Source organism: Micropterus salmoides, unplaced genomic scaffold (genome assembly GCF_014851395.1).
Source record: "Micropterus salmoides isolate LMB-PRFRI ecotype aquatic unplaced genomic scaffold, ASM1485139v1 Ms_hic_scaffold_5, whole genome shotgun sequence".
NCBI classification, from domain to species: Eukaryota; Metazoa; Chordata; class Actinopteri; order Centrarchiformes; family Centrarchidae; genus Micropterus; species Micropterus salmoides.
Window position 1 is genome coordinate 27,713,782 of NW_024044237.1, and position 12,482 is coordinate 27,726,263.

Genomic DNA, 12,482 nt, shown 5'->3' on the forward strand with positions numbered 1-12,482 from the left:
TTAAGCCTGAACCCAGTTCCTCAAAATGGCCACAGAATATTGATGGGCTGCAAAAGGGTGATTTTGCTGAATTTATAATAATCCCCTTTTTGTCTGCCCTTGATATTACAGATGAGCCAAATGTCTTTGACAGTACAAAGTGAATACCTCGATGTTGATGTAGTTCTCCAAATAAGCTTAATATGACAATATTAGACACAAATGACACATGACAAATGTACTCAAAGCACAGCCATCACTAGCATGATATTAAACTCTTTCCGCCTTGTTACATTATATTCTTATGGAGACCGTTCCTTCACTTCCCTTCCTCTTTCAACATTGTATATATCTCTAGTGTTATTTTGACAAATGCCCGTATATATATTGTATTTAGAAAATAGTTGATCCTGATTCAGATTGAAATATGGTATATCAGTGCACATAATGTGATTTAATAGCCTTTCATTGACAATCTGTCATTCAACGGAAAAATTGCTATCAATTCCCCCGCCTGCCACAAGCTAGACCTTGATTCATAAGGATGCATTAGCACACCATTTGCCACCTGGTGTCAAGATGCACACCGATCAAGACAAAAGTGATGCTCCTTAATTGTGTGACCATAAAGCACCTGGATGTTGTTATAGACATCAGAGCTTCATCAGCATTTGTTTGTAACTACTACAGCCCAACCCAGCCCTGACTTACTGTGATTCTTACTGCTGAATCATTAATAGCTGCAAGCATGTAAGCCTGGGCTGAATGTGAAAGTATCAGGCATTGTTTGTCTTATAATGTCTTATAATAATGGCAAAAAAGTATACTGTCAATATTTTTGAGACCCCTCAAAATTTCACAAATCATGTTTTTAGGGGAGCTCATGTCTTATAAAGGGAAGCTAAGCTCCCCCTGGCTCACCCGCAATCCGCACCCTGCTCATGAGTCCCATGTCAGAAGTATCCTTGAATGAATACTGTTAAAATTAAGTTTTAGTTTTATAATCATGATATATTTATTTGTTTTTATGTGGTTTAATTTTTCAATAGTACATCACTATATATGCATATTTCCAATCAAAATGAGATGTGATGCTTGTGTCAAAATAAGTGAAATCTGATTTTAATAACGTTACACAATACCAGTCCAAAGCCACCGTCTCTGAAAGAACTTGGCATCGTCAATGCATGTTTTACATTCTATTTCAGCCTGTTTGATAAAGCTGCGACTGCTAAACACTATTGTAAACCCATGGGGAATTTGAATCTAAATCTTTACTGATATTGTTGCACTAGAGAGGTCCCTAAAAGATTAAAATAAAATAAATACAGTTCTATACAATGTGGGGTTTATTACTACATTCAGTAAGATGTTTTCATTTTAATGTTTAGCTGATAAGAAAAAATAAACTACATGCCAAAATAACTCATCCTCCTCATTTAAATGTCTTTCCTTTCAACTAATGATACACAGCTAATAAGTAGAACCAATTACTTTGCACAGCTGGACATCTTTTATATGTTCCTTTCTGATCATGAGCATTTGATTGCTTGTAAATACACGCCTGATTTATACTTCTTTACAGTGTAAAACTCAGTGGGCCCAGTGACAAGAAAGCAATTAATTACATTATTATGCCAATTAAGAAGTTGGTCTGCTCCAATGAAGGTAGAAAACAAGCGAGGGAATTGAAGATGTGAGAGTGAGGCCCTCTAGGAAGTTAATGTGAGCCATTAAATTGCATCCATCACTCCCACTCCTCCACATAGTCAAGGTTTAACCACTTCAATCCATTGGCCTCTTGTTAGATAACCCCTTTTTGTGTATATGCATTCAGTTTTAAAGGACTTGGATATTTATGCAATTTTGTTTATATTGCCTCACAAGTTATCTCAGGCACTTTTCATACAAAGCAGGTCTAGACCGTACTCTTTACATTTACAGAGACCAACAATTCCACCATGAGCAAGCACTTGATGACAGTGGTGGAAAAACTCCCATTTAATAGGCAGTACAGGACTCAGGGTGGGCGGCCATCTGGTTGGGTTATTACTTTTATCAATTTCAAACATACTTACAACAAGTGCTATTAAGATATTACGATATGCAATTTCAATATTACAATAAAGATTATAACAAGAAAGAAATGCATTCTGAATGGATTTCTTGAACCGATGACATGAATAATTTTGCTATTGAAGACTGAGTACTAAGTTTTGTTGTCGTGAATGTGTGACTGTGTGGCAGGTCAGGGACAGTTCAAGTCAAGAAGCCAGACCTTATGTTGTTCAGGTTAGCTGTTAGCCTCACGGCTAAAGGTAGAAGAGAGAACCATAGAAATAGGCGTTCTTTCGACAGCTGTTAAGTATTGCGATTATTGTGTCACAGTCTAAGATACAAAGAACATCTGTTGTAAAGTTTGTGCGACCAGCAAAAAGCTTTCAACTGCGAACAATCCTACATCTAATGTATTGAAGCATCTACTAAAGCAGCACAGCAACGTGAAACTTGTAGAAAGAAACTCCAGCCACTACTACCAGTGATGCATGCACTCGGGACAGAGTGGTTAAAGAACACTGAATACTGCTCTTATAAATGCATATGCAGAGAAACAGCTGTTCAAAAGCTGGGAGAAACTAGAATTTTTTATTTCAACAGGTGACGTTAAGGAACGTTATATGTTTTGTACAAAAACATACTTCTTGCTACTGTTATGAATATGCTATTAGTTAAAAAGTTGGGAGATACTTTTTTTATTTTATATACTGTAATGATTTTAAATACTATATAGCCTATAGTCTTCTGTATAGGATTATAGCATCATCTGGTTTGAGAGGCTGCAGTGTTTTTAGTCTGGCTGATTGATCCATGGTGGATTCATTTCTAAAATGAGCTGCTGAACCGTTACTTTTTAGTGGGGGTGGGGGGGTCTTCAAGCCCAAAAGTGATAAATGAATAGTCATGTTGCTGTTTTTTGTTCTTGTGAGCACACTTGGAAGTGTGAATGCTTTAAGAGAGAGATAAATAAAAGAAGCTGTGTATTGACCCATATTGTGGCGAAAGTATTGGGGGGCATAGAGATAGACGTGTGTGTTGTGGAGGATTTTGCCAGACTGGTTTCAGAAGGGGCTATTGATGATTTGATAGTTTATTTGTCAAGTGGTGTTTGAGTATGTTGTAAATGGAATGCAAGCTGAAAAGAGCTGCTGTTTGCTAAAAGAGGATCCATTGTTTCCACCTTTCAAGCCTACAGGGCGTGATTAAAAGGATGGACTTCTGGAGTCTTGCTGTAAGCTAACTAGGAGCTATGTATCTTTGTCTTTGCCAACATGAAGTCAATGAGCTGCGATTAGAAGATCTTTGTATCCAAGATTTGGTAGCCTAAATGTTGTATTCCAAAATCAATTACTAATCAGCAATGTCTAATACTAACCATTGATGGAGGGTAGATGGACGTTACTGCTGTAAAAGTGGTCTGGCAGGTTCATGTAAATTTTGTTTCATACATCATAGTCAGTTTATTTAGTATTTTTTGTAGTGCACACATTTACTTAACTTCTGTACAATCAAGATTTTGTCAGAGTTAGTGCTGAGGGTGCCACTGCTGGTTGCTGCTGCCTGAGATGGAAATTTTGTGAGGCTTTTGCAAAAGCTGTGCCTCCTAAAGCCACCATAACAACCCCTACACTGCGAAGAGACCTGCTACATGCAATTTTCCAATCATCTCTATGCAACTTGTGTATATTGTGACTTTATGTTATTTTAACTCAGATGGGCTCCAGAACTCTGATGCAGCTCTAAAGTACTATCGGATGTACTGTAAAAACAAACTGCCCTCTGGGTAAGTTCACATCAATCTTTAAAGGGTAGTTTCAAGGATTTGTGGGGTTCTTACTGGCGCGTTATCTACCAACTGGCATCACAAATTGCTGCAATGTGTCAACACAAGCAGCAGTTCAAGGTGTAACAAATCTAAACTTATAGAGTTAAATTTGCAGTAACACATTCAACTCATCTAAAAAAATAAAGATCCGATGGAGCTCTTTTAATTAAAAAAATGTTTATGTGGGCGTTCAATAAAGTTAAGTAAAGTAGGCTGAAGCAAGAAAAAGGCTTCTTCATCATCTACAGCAGATGACTGGCACTTGTAAAAATAAACACGTTAAAGAGAATCAAATGGACTTATACAACTGAAATGTCAGGATAATTGTTCAATTATATTTTTTCAAAGAAGTGCATTTCAAGGTGTGTAACATTGGGTTGAAAGGACTACTTTCATCAATCATTAAAGCTTGCTTTGGCCCTTAAGTGTGTGCTAGAGAGCAGCTCTGCCAGAAAAGTGAAGCAACAAAAGGCTCTACAGTGAAATAAATAAATAAAATGTGGAACACAATCAATATTGCTATGATAGCGAAAACTGGCAAAATAAGTCCCAAGTTATAGATGTCTAGATGTTTGTCATCAGCACATCAAGGAGAGATCTGTTTGCATGCATGTATGAGTATTCATGTTCCCATAGCTATTGGCATTCAGATAATTCATCAGAAAAATGTGTTTCATTTTCTTCCATAGGATTCCAATTTGCTGTAATAACAACATATTCTGTTTGTGTGCACATGCTCAATGTTATCTGCTATGTGCATTTACACACACATTGATTGTGTTTAGTGTCTGTGTGCAGTGAGCTCCTTAAGGGCTTTTGCATCAAGTGGAACCGTTTTGACTGGCCTGGGCTCCAGGGGCCTGACCGTGACTCCTGAGAGAAGAGGAAAAAGGCATGCGGCTGCGTTTGCGGTGAAGGAAACTACACCACCACATGCTCCCTATCCGTTCCTCTTAGCCGGCTCAGTGGCCCATACCTCGTCTTAATGAGATGCGGCAACACACACAGACACATGTAGCTTGTCTACTCTAATTATGCTAGAAAACTCTGCCGTCTCCTGCACCCCCTGGTGGCATCATGCAATTCACTCCAAAGGTTAAAAATAACAAAGTCTGTCATGTACAATGGTAGTTATTACAGAAAAGAAGCACCAGAGCACACAGCAGAAACAGTGGTTCAGGAACAGTATTTGGTGCTATAGGTTATGGTTATTTCCATATCTTTTGATTCCCGCTATGTGACGTAACTTATTTTGACGGATACAGTTCATGTCTGTCTGTATCTACATTTCTTACATGGCGATTTGAGCAACTGTCTGATATTTTCCCTGTGGGGGACTAGATTCAATTACAGTATCATAAACTTTACAGCTGACTGAGGAGTCGGAAGGAGTAATGTTTTAAAGCTACAGTATCATTGATCATTACATATAACAAATATCTGAGTGCCCATTGCCCTCAAGGCTTTAAATTACTGCTCAAGCCTTTGGTTGCCAGGCTTGGGTGACTGCAGGTAGGATTGGTATGCTTGTGTTGAATGGCACTTCTACTATGCTAGCTTAATTATTAAAGATAAGTTCAGTGTTCAATTATTTTTGATTAAATTATTGATGCATGAAATAATTAATACAGTAATTACCTACATTTACACTTAATATGTACAATTAAGCTGTTAATAAAACTTTGACCTGCAATTTCATATTTCCATTTCATTGTTTTGTTTCTGTAATGAAAACATTACTAAATTTATAAAACGATTTGTGAAATGCTTTTTTTTGTAATTTTAAGTAATTTAAATTCAACCTGGGGTTTACATCATTTCACTTTGTGTATGCACTTTCGTAAATGGACTAGATTTCTGTCTAGCTGCATGTTTTTTAATTACAAAAACAAGCCTAAAAGTTAAGCATTATCCAAATAGCTGCATTGTAAAATGGAAAACGAATAAAAAAATAAAAAGCTATGATAATTCAGCTGCCATGGCACTGCGTTTCAAACATGCTATATTGTCTTTCCTGCTTTGTTCTTTTTCTCTGTGCTTATTATGTTGCATAATGTGCTACATTTCTTTTGGTATACTGCAACATTTAGTTATATGACTGATTGCTGATTAATGACATCATAGTAGACTTTCTGTGGTCCCTCTGATGCATTATTTAGTGGTGAAGGACTTTAAAAGCGTGTTCTAAAGAGGGCTGGATTTTATACTGTACTGAAATGAACAGCATAAAATATAGTGGGTAACAGAGAGAGAAATGCATTCTTAAGTCTAAAAGAAACTGTATATATGTTTTGGAAAATGGTCAACTGCATTGTGATGTACACACAAGGTGTCATAAACTTGATTATATATGCAAACAAACAGCTATTTTGATTAAAATTAGTTAAGCAAAGTTAAGCAGCTCTAACACAGACATTTGATCAAATAGTCATCATTTTAAAAGGCAATGATTCTCCACAAGAGCATTCCATTGCAAAACAATAGCATCGAGTGCCATTTTATAAGTACTTCAAACTAAGCTAGAAATAGACTACCAGGAACACAGCACCCAAAGCACCTCCACCCCCCTCTACATTTGTCCCACCCTCAAGCTACTGTACACCATTTCTACAATCTTCTACTGCTAAGCAAGTGTCATCATGTGGGCTTCTTAAGATCTGTGCAGTTGACAAAAATTGAAGCATGTCTTTTCAATATCTAATCCTGTCCCCCTATTCACGGATGTACATTTTGGTGGTAAAATGATGTAGGGCATGAATTAGTGTGAGATAAATATGGGCTTTTATGAAGTACCGATCATCATTCGACACTAGCCAACTGACAGTTTGGCAGGTGCAGCCAAAGTGCTCTCACTGCCTCCCCTTGAGCTATCCATAGTGGTGACTATGAAATATGGACAGCAGCAAATTGAGATTCATCAGGCACGCCTGCCTTGCTCACCGAAATCTATATTCAATTTTGGAGCATCTGTCATGGCAGTGGCAGGCTGAGGCATGCTGGGATTGAGAATCACTTAAATGTTCTGAAATTGTACATAGAAAAAAGCTCTCTGTGCATCTACCTGTCAGTTTGTCTGTCTTTCTATCTCTGTATCTGCATGTAAATTTCCCTGCATAGCAATGCTAGTTTTTCCTTCCAGATCTAATTAATGTTTCTGTTCACAAATGCATTTCCACATGCAATTTCACAGCTAATAACAAAGGAAACAATGCACTTTATTATCTAGTAAAATAATTAGTGCATTCTTGTGTGCATCGGTTTTGCATGATTGTGCTACCACAGGGAAAATTCTGAAAGCATCTCTAAACCCCTGAAAATGCAGCAGCTAGCTACAGTATGCTGACAATCACAGACGACTAAAGTGACAATCTACATATACAATGCAAGTCAAGTGGCTATAGTGCTGCTGGCCAAGGGATACTTAAACCAGAATGGTCTAAAAATGTAAAGGTTACAGAGTATGTTTGTTATGTAAAGTAACACATTCCTTTTTAGTTTGTGACACAAAAAAGAAATCTTACAATCCAAACCAACAGTGAGGATGCACTGACATGAAATCCTTAATGAATGGACTGACTCAGTTTTTCTTTTTCTTGTACTTGTAATTACCAAGGAGGAACAAAGCATAAAGGTCAAGGTTTTATCTGAAGGCTTGGTTTCTGCTCTCTGTAGAGTGGGTCAAAGGGAGCTAAAAATTCTCATTACAGACCATTAAACTTATATTGAGAATCTGCCGGTTGGTGTGCAGGTAGAGCTCAGTGTCTTACTCAAGGACACTGACATTATGATGAACTTGTGGCTTTTCAGCTAAGGAACTTACAATCCTACTACCTGACTCCCTTGACTCCATGATTCAGTAAATACAAAGGCGGTGGAAGCTGTTATGGTCATCTGCTTACTGTATGTGCTAACTTCCCCCATGAAACTGCCATTTGCTATGTTATGCATACCTGTCAATCCTCACGTTTTCTCTGGGATTCTCCCGTATTTTACAGTTTTATCCCGCTGTTATCCCATTTAAATATTTTCCGTAAAGCTCCCGTATATTGAACCTTTCCAAAAAAAAAAGTCAGCTGGGCGTATTTAATATGTTTGCTATATTCCCCTCCATCAAAGCAGGTAGCAGACAATAAAAAAAGAAGAAGAAGAATGATGATGCGTTGCTCTACAGAGTATTTCCCTCGCATATGCCCCTAAAAAAAGTATATGTGCAAACCAGAAAACCGAATGACAATGTGTGAGTAAACCTACAGTAATTCTTCTGCATAAATGATTATGAGTACTTAGGAAAGTTAACGCGTTATTATCGCGTTAATGTATTAATTAATTAACGCCGACAATTATTTTATCTCACGTTAACACAACTTTTATTATTATTATTATTATTATTATCATCATCATTATTTTGAAGGTCCGTTGATCACTGTCTCTGAATACACATACAGTCAAACAATTCACTGGAGGGGTGGGATGTTGATCAGCCTGCAAATCACCCACCCAAACAAGCAGTGAAGGGAGGCTTCGACAGACTACGTTGGATGCAGCGTGTGGGAGAAGTAGATAAACAAAAGCAAGACAAGCAAACAACTACATGCCATAGCGAAGTGGAAAGCTGCATGCTGATTAGTATTGGGGAAGATGTTGATCTTGGAAACGTTCTTAAAATCACAACTTCGTTGCTTGGCCTGCGGGGTTGCTCTGCATTTCTCAGGTGAACAGAAAGGGAGTAAACGACAGGCACTCTATGGAGAGTAACCACAGCAATGGCTTCTGTGCCCTACACAGCTGTAGTCTATTTAGTTAAAATTATACATAACTTTACCTGATAGGCCTACATCTAGTTTTGCAGGAATGTTCTGTCATTGCGAATTCCCTCCTATTGAGGTCCTGATAACTATTTAGTAAAGAGTAATAGATTCTGGAAACTCACAAACAGCGAGGATCAGTCTCTCTCCCAATGATTTGTCCTGCGCATTGCGTACGAGAAGTTCAAGACAATTCAACTTCGGCAGCAGGCGGGCATGTGCGTGAGGAGAGCACAACCGCAACACTTCATCTCACTCTAAGAAGAGAGAGTTGCTACTGAACATAGACTGTAATGCTGCTCCCTGATAAAAGAAAATGTTTCTGCTGATACCTGTTAAGAAAAAACAAACAAGAAAACTGGACTCTGATGGGAACTTCTTTTAACAAGCTAGACAAAAGGTAATCCCCTGGCAGTGGCAAATAGCTTTGGTTTAATGTCTGAATTGATTACATTAATGTTTGAGATTTATAAGAAATATTTTATTGCTACTGTGTAAAAGGAATACTTCTGGTATAAAGCAACCCATTTGTTTAAAGTGTTTGCAAACCACATGTGATTGCACATTTGTGCATAGGGCATATAGTAGTACATTTAAATTAAATACAGTACTTTAAAATTCTTTATTCAATTTTGCACAAAAATTCTGTGATTAATCGCGATTAAAAATTTTAATCGTTGCCCTGCACTAATCAAAATAAATATTTACACCATAGACTGTGTAACATACAGATATTATGTAAAGTCAAACTTACAAAAACAACGGTCTTTAGTCTCAATGTATTTGGGCAAGAAATACATCTATATGAAGTAAGCCTGATAGCAATACAAATATATAAAACCAAACATAGTTAATGGCATCCAAGTTATTTGAAATAATACTGCATGCTGGTTTATGTCTGCTGAAGCAATTCACTGTGTAAGACTGTCCATCTGTTATTGTTTAAATGTGAAATGGCTTCCATCTTTAAGGCTTGTCATCAGTCTGTCACTAGCCACAGAGAATGCATAAAGGCTCCAGTAAAGCTCTTTATTAGTCCATGGTGAACAATGAGCCGTGTCAGCTAACAGAGGGAGACTCTCCTTCTCCTTCCCAAACAGTGGAATCCAAGGAAGTGACAATCAATAGAAATGCTTCATTTGGTTTATGTGTACTGCTGAACACACCTCGGCAGAAAAAGGTTGTTTTTTGCTCCCCATTATGTTTGCACATTTCCACCCACAAAAGTGACATTCATTGTGTCTACTGGCTTTTAATTTAGGTCAGGTCCAAACTATTACTACTATACTACAAAAAATGTGTATTGATTTGCATATTTCATATTACATTCGCAACAATTTTCACACCCCATTCTTTAAACAATTAGAAGATTTACAAAAGACAAATGATGAGCATGTTCGTACATTTAACATTTAAGCCTGCAGGTTTTATACAACTTTAATTGCAGTGTGTCAATCAAAAGACTGGCAATGACAGATGTTACACTGATGTTTATTTTTCTGCCATCAGCTTATTTTAACAAATGACACAACTGCAAAAAATGGTTCTTATCAGTGCCAGGCAATGTCATGCCACATCCAATCTCAAAAAACACCTTGCACCCTCTGTCACTCATCTCTCCATCAAAGCGCCTTGCAGTACACAGCTGAAACACCTGACCTCAGAAAACACAAATAGTGTTTTTGGCACAAATTTAGGAGGAGAGCACGGCACTGGGGAGGAATTTGAAAAAAGTAATGACAGAAAAACATTGAAATATAAAGAGATATAATTAAATCCATCTGATAATCCTCATTATTCATCTGTCTATTACTGAATCTGCTGCTAGAGTTCCACTGAGAACTCATTTACAAAGATAGTTGCCGCACAGATCAACCCAAAATGTACAGACGTGTCTAACTGTTACTAACGAAGACTACAATTTTTCTAATATTGGTGTGTATCTGACCGTCTCTCTCTGTGTGTTACATGCACAACCCAAAACCAATAATCCTCTGTTTGTTGACAAGTTCATGCTGGCAGGTTGTGTGTGTGCTGTCTGTCTTTATGGAGATTATTACAGCATCAATGTGTGAAAGATAATCAAACCACCATTCATGAACTTTGAAGAGATCAATCTTTTGACTGGTACGCTTGTTAAGTAATGGGATAGGTCAAAGAATATGTCTGAAGCAATTCTCCCTGGGGGAAGGGAAGATATTGTACCACTCGCTTTCATGCTTTTATAGTGGTGCCTTTGCCATTCAGCGAACTAAGAACAGCAGTCCTCCTTTCTGTATGCATGCAATATATCAAATAAAGCTGGAGGAATTTTTGTTGTAACTTATTTATTATCTAAGTGACTTTGGGGGGGCTACAATATTTACAAGCTACTATGTTACACCATGTGTTGATCTTTCAAATTATTTACTCCAGTGCTTGAGGCATTGCTCAAATTTGGCTAAATCTGCGTGAACAGGTATGTTAATCAAGGCCAGAGATTTAAATTGCCTCCTGTTCAAAGAAGCAATACTGTAGCTAGAGCATCAAAGATAACATGCTATTTTTCAGATGGCAAGACTAACCACTTGATGATGAGAAGTTACCTTTAAAGTAAGCTGATGTGATCTATGTTTCCAGTTTATTAAGGGCTATTACCTTGCTTGAAGAAAAAAATAGTAACGCAGTATCATTAAACTAAGGCTTTACTTTCTTACTGGTGTGGTATAATCTATTAGATCTATGAAAGCTGTCTACAACCTCTTCCACTGCATTGCTATCCCCATAATTGAAAGCAAAACATTATGCTGCTATCTCTTTACAGTTTTCCTCTTGCTCAAATGACTGCTCAAATGACTGCTCCGGGATCAGTGTAGTTCCTAAGTGGAAGGAAACTGAAAAAGGTCACAATAGGGGAATGAGAGAATGGTGCGAGCCAAAGAAGCTACATTTCTCCATTCAGCGGTCTGCTTAGAGATTGAGTTACAAGGGTACATTACTGTCTCCCAGAGCTTCCCTGGTTGCTGGGTTTATGTCTCCACATCTAGCTGAAAATGGCTTTTTTTGTTACAAAACAGCAAGGATATGCCAGCTTTGTCTCCATGAACACCAACACATAACCTCACACATAAATATGATTTACCAGGAATGTGGTGTGTTTTATAAACTACACAACTGTCTGGATTTTATGGCTAGTTCTGTCTGTAATGAAGACAAATACTGAGAGGCACGTGTAAGCAGAAAACACTCACATCTGCAGTACACACTCTCTCTGTGTTTTCATTAGCCTACATTAAATAAAGCACTTAAATGGCTTTTTTTTTTTACAGACTGCAAAAAGAGAATCAGTAACTCTGTAATGTGAACTAAAACTGGTAGCAACACTAGTCAGTTACCTGTACACTATCAATACATTATAAGGATGGCTCATATTCACAAATATGTTTGGTCAGACCATGTGTAAGTAAAACATTTGGTTAAGAGTTACAAGCTAAAAAAGGTAGAATCCATGTATGCATTTCCCTGTGCAGGAGCCTTAAAACAAATAGATTTACTTTAAATAACCAAAGGGTAGGATTTTCAAGTACTACCCACATCCACATGACAGACAGGTCCATCTAAACACCCTGGTTCACGCGTCTATCTTTTTGGCCTGACTTGTATGAGATGTGCTTCCGGTTTGTCAGGTTTACTGCAATAAATTGCATCATTCCATCAAACACAAAGAAGACTTTTTATTTGTCATAATAATGGTTAGCTGCTAGCAAACAGCGTCTACCATACAGATCAGCTGATAATTAGTATGTGAAATGTATCACACTGCATTAATTTGAGCT

General features: G+C 37.5%; 1 protein-coding gene across 6 annotated transcripts in view; it reads right to left on the reverse strand.

Moving 5' to 3' along the window:
• Window positions 1-12,482, reverse strand: part of lingo2 (leucine rich repeat and Ig domain containing 2) — a 237,541-nt gene that overhangs the window by 99,263 nt on the left and 125,796 nt on the right. The window lies entirely within an intron of this gene.